At 36.0% G+C, this 13,973-nt stretch overlaps 1 pseudogene; it reads right to left on the minus strand.

Annotated features, from left to right (window-relative positions):
- Window positions 1-1,455: 1,455 nt before the first annotated feature.
- Window positions 1,456-1,803, minus strand: LOC105714766 (small nuclear ribonucleoprotein Sm D2-like; annotated as a pseudogene).
- Between the last annotated feature and the right edge of the window lie 12,170 nt (window positions 1,804-13,973).

Raw genomic sequence — 13,973 nt, forward strand, 5'->3', positions numbered from 1 at the left:
TTCAAAATGCGTTTTTAGATACTCTGAAACATACAATTTATTGTTAACTATAGCCACCCCACTGTGCATTGGAATGCTAGAATTTATTCCTTCTATCTAATTGTAATTTTGTTCCTGTTGACCAAGCTCTTCCCAACCCCTCTCCCGCAGCCTTCTCCCCCTTACTTTTTCCAACATTTGATAATCACTATTCTATGAGATTAACTTTTTAAAGATTCTAGATATGAGTGAGATCATGAGGTGTTTGTCTTTCTGTGCTTGGCTTATTTCAGTTAACATAATGTCCTCTAGCTTTATCTGTGTTTCTGCAAATGATAGAGTTTCATTCTTTTTCAAGGTTGAAGAATATTCCATTGTATAAATACACCACTTTTTAAAAACCCATTTCTCCATTGTTGGACACTTAGCTGGATTTCATGTCTTGGATATTGTGAATAGTGTTGTAATAGACATGAGTTTGCAGATAGCTCTTTGCTGTACTGATTTTATTTCTTTTGGATATATACCCAGTAGTGTGATTGTTGGATGGTATGATGATTCAATTTTTAATTGTTTTGAGGAATCTCCATATTGTTTTTCATAGTATGTGTCTTTGTTCGTATTCTCACCAACAGCGGGATGTTCAAGTCCCCTACTATTCTTGTAGCCCAACTCTCCCATTATATCTATTAATATTTGCTTTATATTTTTAGGTGCTCCGAAGTTGGGTACATATATATTTATAATTGTTATATCCTCTTGCTGAAATGACTTTTTTATCATAATATAATGACCTTTTTCTCTTTTTACAGTTTTTGACTTAAAGCCCATTCTGTTGAACATAAATATAGCTACTCTTGCTCTCTTTTGATTTCTATTTGCATGAAATATTTTTTTTCACCCTTCACTTTCAGTCTATGTGTGATTTTACAGGTGAAGTGAGTCTCTTGTATGTAGCATATACTTGGATCTTTTTTTGTAAATCATTCAGTCACTTTAATCTTTCATTTGGAGAACATAGTCCATTACATTGAATGTAATTATTTATAGGTAAGGACTTACTACTACCATTCTGTTAATTGTTTTCCAGTTGTTTTGTAAAATCTTTCTTTCCTTTTCCCTCTCTTACCATCTTCCTTTTTTGTTAAGTGATTTTCTCTAGTAGTGTGGTAGGATTCTTTGCTTATTATTTTTAGTTACACCAGATTATTTTAAACTGAAGACAACTTATGTTTGATCACAAAAAGAAAAACAAAGAAAAAAAGAGAAAAACTCTACTTTTTATCTCCTCCCCCTCTGCATATTTTGAATTTTTGATGGCACAATTATGTGTTATTATATTGCTTATTTTTATTTTGTTTATTTATTTTTTACCACTAGAAAAAAACACAGAGCTTTATTATTCTCAACACCAGCAGCAGCAGTCTCTGTAGGACAGGGGAGTGAGTTCTGTTGACTGACAGGGATAGGTGGCTTCTACTTGTCGGCGATAAGTGGGTTCCGCAGGACCACGATGACTGAGTCCCCATGCAGGAACATCCTGGAGATGTAGCGGTCTTTGTTGACTGGCTTGGACTTCTTGCCCTTGCCGCTCTTGGGTACCTCAGTCCACATCTCCTTCGCGTTCTCCAGCACCATGTTGCAGCGCCTATCGAAGGCCTTCACGTGGCCCAGGAGTTTCTTATTGTTGCGGCAATTGATGAACACTTGGGTGTTGTTCTTGACGGACTGAGTGAGCACAGAGAGTGGACCCGTGTTAAATTCCTCCTCCTCTCACTTCTGCAGCTCCTCCGGGGTCATCTCACTCTTGGGCTTGTTGAGGAGGCTCACGTTGGTCACTAAGCTCTCGGTTCACTCCGGTTTCCCTATATTGCTTATTTTTAAACAAATCATTGTAGTTATTATTTTAATAGTATTTTAACATTCATACTAGTGATATAAGTGATTTACAGACTACCATTACACTATTAGAACATTTATAATTTGCTAGTCTTCTTGCTTTTACCAGTGAGTTATATACTTTCATATGTTTTCATATTACTAATTAGTGTCCTTTTCTTTCATCTTGAAGAACTCTCAGCTGAATTTCTTGTAAGATGGGTCTGGTGGTGGTGAATTCCCTCAGCTTTTATTTGCCTGGAAAAATCTTTACCTGTGTTTCACTTCTAAGGACAGCTTTGCTGGATGCAGTTACCTTGGTTGGTATTTTTTGCTTTTTTGGCTTCAGCACTTTCAATAGACCATCTCATTCTTTCTTGCCTTGCAAGATTTCTGCTGACATGTCTGATATTAGATATAATGGGAGTCCTTTGTATGTTATTTGTTGTTTTCTCTTGTTTTAAATGATCTTTTTTTGTCTTTGAGCTTTAAACAATTTAATTATAACATTGGGTAGTCTATTTTGTTTGAATTTAATTGAAGAAAATTCATCTTTTTGTACCTGGATAATTATATCTTTTTTCAAATTTTGAAAATTTTCTTTTATTATTTCTTTAAATGAGCTTTCTTTTTCCTTTTATTTTTCTACTCTCTCTTGAACATCAGTGACTCATAAATTTGCTCTTTTGGTTTTATCCCGTAAATCACATAGGCACTCTTCATTCCTTTTCATTCATTTTTTTCCTGTGAGTATATACTTTAAATTAACCTGTCTTTGAGTTCACAGATTCTTTCTTTTGCATGTTCATTTTTGCTGTCGATGTTCTTTATTGCATTTTTTCATTTTGTTTATTGTATTTTTCAGCTTTAGAATTTTTGATTTTTCAAATTATTTTTCTCTCTGTTAAATTTCTATGTTAAATTTCTGAGTTGTTTCTCTTTATTTTTTGAAGTTCCCTGAGTTTTCTTAAAACAGCTATTTTGAATTCTTTGTCAGGAAGTTCTTCTATCTCCACCTCCTTAGCATCAACCATTGGTACTTACTTTGTCCTTTTGCTGTCCTCATGTTTCCCTCATTGATGCTGATCTTTGTGGCTGTGCATCAATATATGTACATTCACATAGGTACTTAATCCAGTCTTCACAGTCTGGCTTTGTTTTACAGCATCATTCAGCAGTGAGCCTATTCAGAGATTCAGGGCAGGTTGAATGGTGAGGACCCAGTGCCCATGACTGCTTTAGCCATTGCAGTACTAGGAGGTACCCTAAACCTAGGACCACCATGGCTGACAGCCCTGAGTCACACCTAAACTCCATGCCCACCAAGACCAGCAGAGCACTGAGGTGTGTTCAAGACCTGCAGATGCTATTGGCTGCTTGTTGGTGACGTTTATTCAGGGTTCTAGGTCACTTTAATTGGCTAGTGTTGACATGAGTCAAATCTTGAGTCTGTTTTGCTGGGGTTACAAGTTCCCATCTGGTGCCAGGGTGGGTCCAGAGGCTTTGTCCATGGGTAACAACCTAGTGTTAGAGGCCACAAAGTTCTTCACTGTGCTGAGTTTTCCTGTGATGGGACCAGTACTGTGTTTAAAGCAAGGTCCTATGCTTATTTCCCTCTCCTTCCCCCAAGCAGATCATGTCTCTGTCTACACTGCAATGCCTGGGACTGGGAAAGGGGTACCACTGGTAATATAAAACTGTTATTCCTATTTTCTTCAATGCTTAGTTTCCTATTACTATCCCAAAACCAGGTACCATGGTTTCTCATCTGGTTTCCTGAGCTGTTATGAAGGTTTTTTTTTCATGCATTGAAAGATCAAATTGATCTTTCAATTGATAATTTATAATAACTCCAAGGAGTGGATAATCCCTGGAGCATCCTACTTTACCATATTTCTCTGCCTCTGTCTTTATAAATTTTAAAAAGTATCACTTTATTAAGGTTAAATAACAATTATAAATATGTATTCAGCAAACAACAGAGAACCAAAACATATGAAGCAATAGCTGACATAAACACAGAGAAATAGAGAATCCTACAACAAAATTGAAGATGTCAGCACCCCACTTTAAGTAATGGATAGAATAACTAGACAAAAGATCATAAGGAAATAGAGGACTTGAACGACAGTGTGAACTAACTAGACCTAACAGACATATGTGGAATACTGCATCCAACAATAGCAGAATACACATTTTCTCAGATGCATATGGAACATTCTCCAGGGTGACGATATATTAGGCCACAAAGCCAGTCTTAATAAATTTTAAAAGATCAAGATCTTACAAAGTATCTTCTATGATTATTTTTATTATGAAATGAACTATCATTTCTATTATGAAATAACAGGAAGAAAACTGGAAAATTCACAAATGTTGAAATTAAACAAATGAGTCAAATAAGAAATTACAAGTTAAATTATATGGTTCTTAGTAATTAATGTAAATTAAAACACAATATACTAAAACTTATAGGATATTTCAAAAGCAGTGGTCAGATGGAAACTTATAACTTTAAATGCATATATTAAAAAAGAAGAGGCCAGGCATGGTGGCTTATGCCTGTAATCCCAGCACTTTGGGAGGCCAAGGCGGGTGGATCACGAGGTAAGGAGTTCAAGACCAGCCTGGCCAACATAGTGAAACCCCATCTCTACTAAAAATACAAAAAACAATCCCATCAAAAAATGGGTGAAGAATATGAACAGACACTTCTCAAAAGAAGACATTTTTGCAGTCAACAGACATATGAAAAAATGCTCATCATCACTGATCATTAGAGAAGTGCAAATCAGAACCACAATGAGATACCATCTCATGCCAGTTAGAATGGGAATCATTAAAAAGTCAGGAAACAACAGCTGCTGGAGAGAATATGGAGAAATTAGAACTAGAAATACCATTTGATCCAGCAGTCCCATTACTGGGTATATACCCAAAGGATTATAAATCACTCTACTATAAATACGCATGCACACATATGTTTATTGTGGTACTGTTCACAATAGCAAAGACTTGGGATCAACCCAAATGCCCATCAATGATAGACTGGATAAAGAAAATGTGGCACATATACAGCATGGAATACTATGTCACAAAAAAGGATGAGTTCATGTCCTTCGCAGAGACATGGATGAAGCTGGAAACCATTATTCTCAGCAAACACAAGAACAGAAAACCCAACACCACATATTCTCACTCAGAAGTGGGTGTTGAACAATGAGAATACATGGACACAGGGAGGGGAACATCATACACCAGGGCCTTTTGGGGAGTGGGGGGTGGGGAAGGGATAGCATTAGGAGAAATACCTAATGTAGATGACGGGTTGATGGGTGCAGCAAACCACCATGGCACATATATACCTATGTAACAAACCTGCATGTTCTGCACATGTACCCCATAACTTAAAGTATAATTAAAAAAAAATACAAAAATTAGCTGGTGGTGGCAGGTACCTGTAGTCCCAGCTACTCAGGAGGTTGAAGCGGAGAATCGCTTGAACCCGGGAGTCAGAGGTTACAGTGAGCCAATATTGCACCACTGCACTCCAGCCTGGGTGACACAGTGAGACCCTATCTCAAGAAAAAAAAAAAAAAGAAACATCCTAAATTGATAACATATCTGTGCTTCCTGAGGAACTACAAAGAACACCAAGCTAAACCAAAAGATAGAAGAAGGAAGGAAATAAGAAAGATTAGAATGGAGATATGTAGAATTTTAAAAATGGAATCAGTGAAGTCAAAAGTTGATTCATTGAATATATTGACAAAATTGACAAATCTTTAGCTAGACTGATCAAGGAAAAAAGAAGACTACTGAAGAACTTACAGACATAAAGAAGATTGTAAGAGAATACTATAAACATTTACATGCAAATGAATGAAATTACTTAGATAAAATGGACAAATTCCCAGAAATTAAAAAACTACCTCAACTTTCCTAAGAAGAAATAGAAAATCTTGACAGACTTATAAATCTTTTTATAAAGATTGAATATATATAAAGTTCATAAAATGATTGAAGATAGATGAAATCCAGCTACCCTGAGACCACCATGCTAGAAAGACTGCATGTAGGCACTAAGGTTGACAGTTCTAGCTGAACCCAGAGTTTAAGGAATCCCTGCCAAGGTGACAGATACGTGAGTGAAGTCTTCTTCGACCTCCAGGTCAGCCTATTTGCCAACTGAATCCCGCCAGATGACTTCAGTTGACATCACACGGAGCAGCAGAATCACTTAGCTGAGTCCTGCTTGAATTTCTAACTCACAAAATTTTGAGATGTATTTTAAAAACGGGTACTGTTTTAAGCTAAAGAATTTTGGGGGTAATTTGTTATGCAGCAATAGATAACTAAAATGGTGGACTTTGAAATAGTATGTTTCAGACTTCTAAAGGTGAAACTATTATTATTACTCTTGATTGAAAAACAAATTACGTATCTTTATGGTGTACAATGTGTTTTTACATATGTATATGTTGTGAAATGATTAAAGCAAATTAACATATCTATCACCTCACATACTTAGCAATTTGGTAATGAGAACATTTAAAATCTCTCTTAGCAATTTCCAATGACATTACACATTACTATTGATTATAGAAATGAACATTTCAGTAAACTTTTTATTGAAAATGTCAACATTAAAAAAATCCACCTTAATCTGTTAATTAAGAAAATGCTTAATCTTCAAAACTACAATTTCTCAGTTAGTTTTAAATGTGTGTGTATTTTAACCAAGAAGCATATACATACATCTAAAAATTGGCCTGTACATGTAAGATATATACAAGTATTTATATTTGTGAAGCCTCATACTTTTCTCACAAAACCCCAAAAAATTGTGGCTCATTATCTTAGAGACAAACTAATTCTACTTGTCTTAGTAGATGTAAACAATAAGGTATGATTCAGGAGCTAGCAGCAGCAGTCCTTTAAAGTTCATTGATTTATCATTGAAAGATTTTCTCCATTGGGCTGAGTTCTTGAATTGATGACAAGAGGATTGGTATCTAGGCATAGGTAAAAATTGTACATATATATTTTAACATATATATATATATATATAATATATATGCATGTATTTTATGCTGTTCAAAAATAAGTGCTGTGATTATTTTCATCTTTATATATTTCCAGGTATTATTTTATGAATACACTAGTTGATGCACTAAATTTATTACAGGTACTTATAAATTCTCATAATATCGCTTGATTTTTGACACTTGCTTTGGTCAAATCTTGCTGTAAGATATCTCATATTTGAGAATGGGATGCCTTCTTTTGACATGTTCATAAAGGAAAATTGTGGGGTTTTCTTCTAATATAGAGTGTCTGATTTTAAGCTAGTTTATCACTGCTTTTGATTCCGGTATCAATATAATTTTTTTTCATTACTCTGAATTATGGGTCTGGTATATTCTCAGAATAGTTTGAAAAGCAATCGAGTAGACTACATAAGTGTTCTTTCTACTGAGGAATACCTGGTACAAATGGATTATATAGGACCATTTTCCTCTGTGGAATGCAGTGTGTAATGAGTATATCTACTAAATTTATTCCTGTCTTCCCATAATTCAAAGAATGTAAGCTTAAAACAAGAAAAAAAAAGTGGTATCTGAAACTAAATTCACTGGTGCTGAACATTTACCTACAAGCTATATATAGCTAAACACATGAACCTCTCTGAAAATAAGAGGGGGGTAGCTCACAAGGTTCTTCCTCATACCATTAACAAAAATAAGTTCCAGATGGATTTAAAATTTAGATGTGAAAAATGATACCATGTGATTACTGTAGGAAATATAGAAAAATCAGTTTGAATATTGGGAGGATATGAGAGATTTCCTTGGTTTGGCCTTAAAGTCCTATTCCATTAAAGAAAAAAAAATGGATCAGTTTGACCACATAGAAATAATAATAAAATTGGCACATCAACACTAAAACCAAGATTAAAAAGCACATAGCAAAGATGCCACAAAGTTAGAATCATATTCTTATGCAAATATACTTTCACAAATTAATAGAACAGACAAAAATATAAGGTTTAAAATGGGCAAATGACTTAAGTTGGTAATTTCCAAAAGGAGAAATTCATATAAATGCCAGGAAACAAGAGAAAAATGCTTAACTTCACAAAAATTAGAGAAGTACAGATTAAAATGATACGGTGGTACGGTTTTTTCTAGCTACTGCACTATCAAAGATTTAGAAGATTGCTAATGCCCAAGAATAGAGAAAGATGTGAAGTAACAGGCAATTTCCTACAGTGTGAAGGTAGTCTAAATTGACTAACTTTTCCAGAAGGCAAACTTATATTAAAATATACTCACCATTTTTTTGCCCCAAGAATTCACTTAGTGAGAGGAGATAATCACATTAGTATCCAAAGGGTGCTTTGTTTCAGTGTTGTTTATAAGAGCAAAACTGTTATGAACCCAAATATCCATCCATGCAATTGAAAAATAGGTGTTTATTTTAAGGGACAGGCTATATTTATAGGCATTGACATAGAAATAATGCCACAACCTAGTAAGTGATTTTTTTAAAGGCTACAAAATAGTATGTATGGGATAATCACATTTTAGCTTACATGTATATCAAAGTTTTCAAGACTAACACAAGATAAATAGTGGAATGGTTTCTTCTGGGATGTATGACTCTGTTTTCCTTTTTGTTTCATTTTTGTGTGGTTTAATTTTTTTTAAAGTGAACTGTGTTACTTTGAACTGTGAAGAGATGCTGAAGGCTTGCATTTTAAATAAAATTGAAAATTAAGGATAAACTGTTTTCTATGAAGCACCAGAAATTTACACAATCATTTGAGGATCCCTTGGCTCAAGCCTTTATAAAACACATTCACAGCTTTGTTCAGATCAGATTAGAATGGTTTACACACATCTCAACTGTGGCTTCTCTTTTTGGAGTGAGGGAAGTAATTCAATTCGTCCTTCCCCACTGCCTCCCCACTTTTCCATTTCTTTCTTTGTACCTTGTTAGACGGTAACATTATGCCAAGAACAGATACTTGAGACCTTCTTTTCAAGGACTTCTGAACAATACCTTGTTTTGTGTATTTTTAGGGGATCAAAAAAAAATAAATAACCCACATCAACTTTAATAAAGGCAGCTGGAATGACAGCAAATGTTAACTGAAATATTGGTGGGCAGAGCTCTCAAAAGTAAGCCTCTGCTGCAGGGAAGACTTGTTAATAGCCGTCATTATAGAAGGGAGGTCACCAAAGGTTGGTCTTGTTAAGTTTCTCTCTATCTCTTCCCTTCTCTGCTCATTAAATCATCCCACCAACAGTGTAAAAGTGTTCCTATTTCTCCACGTCCTCTCCAGTATCTATTTTCTCCAGATTTTTTAATGATCGCCATTCTAACCGGCGTGAGATGGTATCTCAATGTAGTTTTGATTTGCATTTCTCTAATGACCAGTGATGATGAGCATTTTTTCATATGTTTGTTGGCCTCTTGTATGTCTTCTTTTGTAAAGTATCTGTTCATATCCTTCGCCCATTTTTGAATGGGCTTGTTTGTTTTTTTCTTGTAAATCTTTTTAGCTCGTTGTAAATTCTGGCTATCAGCCCTTTGTCAGATGGGTAGGCTGCAAAAATTTTTTCCCATTCTGTTGCTTGCCGATTCACTCTATTGACTGTTTCTTTTGCCGTGCAGAAGCTGTGGAGTTTGATTAGGTCCCATTTGTCTATTTTGGCTTTTGTTGCCAATGCTTTTGGTGTTTTGGTCAAAGTCCTTGCCTACGCCTATGTCCTGAATGGTTTTGCCTAGGTTTCCTTCTAGTGTTTTTATGGTGTTAGGCCTTATGTTTAAGTCTTTAATCCATCTGGAGTCAATTTTAGTGTAAGGTGTCAGGAAGGGGTCGAGTTTCTGCTTTCTGCATATGGCTAGCCAGTTTTCCCAACACCACTTATTGAACAGGGAATCCTTTCCCCATTGCTTGTTTTTATCAGGTTTGTCAAAGATCGGGTGGTTGTAGATATGTTGTGTCGCCTCCGACGCACTGTTGGTGGAAGTGTAAATTAGTTCAACCACTGTGGAAAACAGTGTGGCGATTCCTCAAGGACCTAGAAATAGAAATTCCATTTGACCCAGCAATCCCATTACTGGGCATATATCCAAAGGATTATAAATCGTTCTACTATAAGGACACATGCACACGAATGTTCATTGCAGCACAGTTTACAATAGCAAAGACCTGGAACCAACCCAAATGCCCATCGATGATAGACTGGACAGGAAAAATGTGGCACATATACACCATGGAATATTATGCAGCCATTAAAAACGAGGAGTTCGCGTCCTTTGTAGGGACATGGATGAACCTGGAAACCATCATTCTCAGCAAACTGACACAAGAACACAAAACCAAACACCACATGTTCTCACTCATAGGAGGGTGTTGAACAAGGAGAACACATGGACACAGGGAGGGGAGCACTATACACGGGGGTCGGTTGTGGGGGAGGGGGGACAACGGGGGGGTGGGGAGGTGGGGAGGGATAGCATGGGGAGAAATGCCAGATATGGGTGAGGGGGAGGGAGGCAGCAAATCACACTGCCATGAATGCACCTATGTAACAACTTTGCATGTTTTTCACATGTACCCCAAAACCTAAAATGCAATAAAAAAAAAAAAAATCATCCCAATACTGCCTTTTCCGTGGAGGGGTTAGGTCTGTGCAATGGTTCTCAATCAGGGATGAATACCAGAAATGTGGGATGATTTTTGAAACTAAAGCTTCCTGCAAGGTACTTTTAAGAGATCAGGCTGTGTCACAGGAATATATTTCATTTTTAAACACTCCTTAGATGATTCTCATGGTCAGTGAGCATTGGCAAACCATAGCTCATTGCATAAGTCCGCAAAGGTTTGAAGACCTGGAGACTCCATACGTCTCTAGATATATCTTTCAGAATTCATTGTCTTTATGCACCATCTTTTAAAATTATTTTGTAGGTTTTTCTCTCCAATAAGCAGTGGGCTCTCTCTTCTCTGAGTGCTTAAAATAATTCTCGTGAGCACTGCCTTACTCAAATGGTGCTTCCTGTATAAAGTGTTCCCTGATTCTGCATTATGTCACTGATTCATGTATTTAACAAACGCTTATTTAACAGCTACCATGTTCCAGGCTCTATTATAGGATTTAATGCTATTGACTGTTCTTGGTTTTGTATTGTATCCATCCCTGTAGGTAAATGTGTTCATCACAAACCATTATAATAAAGAATTTACATGTCTTTCTGCCCATTCCACTATTGGTGGAGATCAGAGATTTTGTCTTAATCATATCTGTAGTATCAGTGCTTGAAACCTTCCCTGGCATTTAGTTAGTACTCAGTGAATATTGCCTATGTTATTATTCATTTCTTATAATTGTTATGGGTACATAGTGGGTGTACATACTTACAGGGTACATGATATATTTTGATACAGACATAATATGTATAATAACCACATCAGAGTAAATGGGGTATGCATCATCTGAAGCATTTATCCTTTCCCTGTGTTACAAACACTCCAATTATATTAATTTAGTTATTTTTAAATGGACAATAAATTATTGACTATACTCACCCTGCTGTGCTATCAAATACTAGATCTTATTCTATCTAACTGTATTTTGGTACCCATTAACCATCTCCCTTGCACCACACTTCTCAGCCTCTGGTAATGATCATTCTATTCTCTGTCTTCATGAGTTCGGTTGTTTTAATTTTTAACTCCCATAAATGTGTCAGAACATGTGAAATTTGTTTTCTGTGCCCAATTTATCTCAACATAATGACCTCCAGTTCCATTCATGTTGTTGCAAATCACAGGATCTCATTCTTCTTTATGGCCCAGCAGTACTCCATTGTGTATATATACCAGATTTTTCTTATCCGTTCATCTGTTGATGGATACTTAGGTTGCTTCCAAATCTTGGCTATTGTGAATAGTGCTGCAGTAAAACATGGGCGTGCAGATATCTCTTCGATGTACTGATTTCCTTTCTTTTGGAAGGAAAATACCTAGCAGTGGGATTGTTGGATCTTATGGTAGCTCTATTTTTAGTTTTTGGAGTAACCTCCAAACTGTTCTTCATAGTGGCCATACTAATTTACATTCCCACCAACAGTGTATGAAGGTTTCCTTTTCTCCACATCCTCTCCAGAAAAGCTTTGGATATTCTGGTTCTTTTGTGGTTCCATATAAATTTTAGGATTGTTTTTTCTATTTCTGTGAAGAATGTCATGGTTATTTTAATAGGGATTGCATAGAATCTGTAGATTGCCTTAGGTAGTATGGACATTTTAACAATATGGATTCTTCCAATCCATGAACTTGGAATTTCTTTCCATTTTTGGTGTTCTCTTCAGTGTCTTTCATCAATCTTCTGTACTCTTCATTGTGGACATCTTTCTTTTTTTTTAAATTATACTTTAAGTTCTGGGGTACAACTGCAGATCTTGCAGGATTGTTACACAGATGTACACATGCCGTAGTGGTTTGCTGCGTCCATCCCCCTGTCACCTACATTAGTTATTTCTCCCAATGTTATCCCTCCCCAACCTCCCCACACCCTGCTATCCCTCCCCTAGCCCCCCACCCCACAACAGACCCCAGTGTGTGATGTTCCCCTCCCTGTGACCATGTGTTCTCATTGTTCAACACCAACTTATGAGTGAGAACATGTGGTGTTTGGTTTTCTGTTCTTGTGTCAGTTTGCTGAGAATGATGGTTTCCAGCTTCATCCATGTCCCTGCAAAGGACATGAACTCATCTTTTTTGATGGCTGCATAGTATTTCATGGTGTATATGTGCCACATTTTCTTTATCCAGTCTATCATTGAGTGGCATTTGGGTTGGTTCCAAGTCTTTGCTTTTGTAAACAGTGCCCCAGTGAACATACATGTGCATGTGTCTTTATAACAGAACGATTTATAATCCTTTGGATATATACCCAGTAACGGGATTGCTGGGTCAAATGGAATTTCTCTTGCTAGATCCTTGAGGAATCACCACCCTGTCTTCCACAATGGTTGAACTGATTTACACTCCCACCAACAGTGTAAAAGCGTTCTTATTTCTCCACATCCTCTCCAGCATCTGTTGTTTCCAGATTTTTTAATGATCACTATTCTAACTGGCATGAGATGGTATCTGAATGTGGTTTTGATTTGCATTTCTCTAATGACCAGTGATGATGAGCATTTTTTCCTATGTTTCTTGGCCGCATAAATGTCTTCTTTTGAAAAGTGCCTGTTCATATCCTTTACCCACTTTTTGATGGGATTTTTTTTTTCTCGTAAATTTGTTTTACTTCCTTGTAGATTCTGGATATTAGCCCTTTGTCAGATGGGTAGCTTGCAAAAATTTTTTTCATTCTGTTGGTTGCCAGTTCACTCTAATGATTGTTTCTTTTGCTGTGCAAAAGTTCTTAAGTTTGATTAGATTCCATTTGTCTGTTTTGGCTTTTGTTGCCATTGCTTTTCGTGTTTTAGTCATGAAGTCCTTGCCTATGTCCATTGTGGACATCTTTCACTTTTCTGCTTATGTAATTTTCTAGGTGTTATACTTTATTTATAGCTATTTTAAATGAAATTACTTTTTTATTTCTTTTTCAGATTGTTTGCCATTGGAATATAGAAATGCTACTGAGTTTTGGCATGTTGACTTTGTATCCTGCAACTTTACTGAATTTGTTTTTCAGTTCTAGTAGTTTTTTAGTGGAATCTTTAGGTTTTTACAATTATAATATATCATTTTCAAAGAAGGATAATTTGACTTCTTCCTGTTTTATTTGAATGTCCTGTCTTTCTTTCTCTTGTCTGATTGCTCTAGCTTGAACTTCCAGTACAATGTTGAAAAAGAGAAGTGAAAGTTGACATCCTCATCATGCTCTAGATGTAAGGAAAGGCTTTCAGTTTTTCCCCATTCAGTATATACTAGCTGTGAGTCTGTCATATATGGTTTTCATTGTGTTGGGATATATTCTTTGTAATCTAATATTTTTGAAGGGTTTTCTCATGAAAGGATGTTGAATTTCATCAAATGCTTTTTCACCGTCGTTTGAAATTATCATATGATTTTTATCTTTTAATCTGTT

The sequence above is a fragment of the Aotus nancymaae genome, unplaced genomic scaffold (assembly GCF_030222135.1).
Source record: "Aotus nancymaae isolate 86718 unplaced genomic scaffold, 86718_ANA_hifiasm-v0.15.2.pri h1tg000058l, whole genome shotgun sequence".
In the NCBI taxonomy this organism is placed as follows: Eukaryota; Metazoa; Chordata; class Mammalia; order Primates; family Aotidae; genus Aotus; species Aotus nancymaae.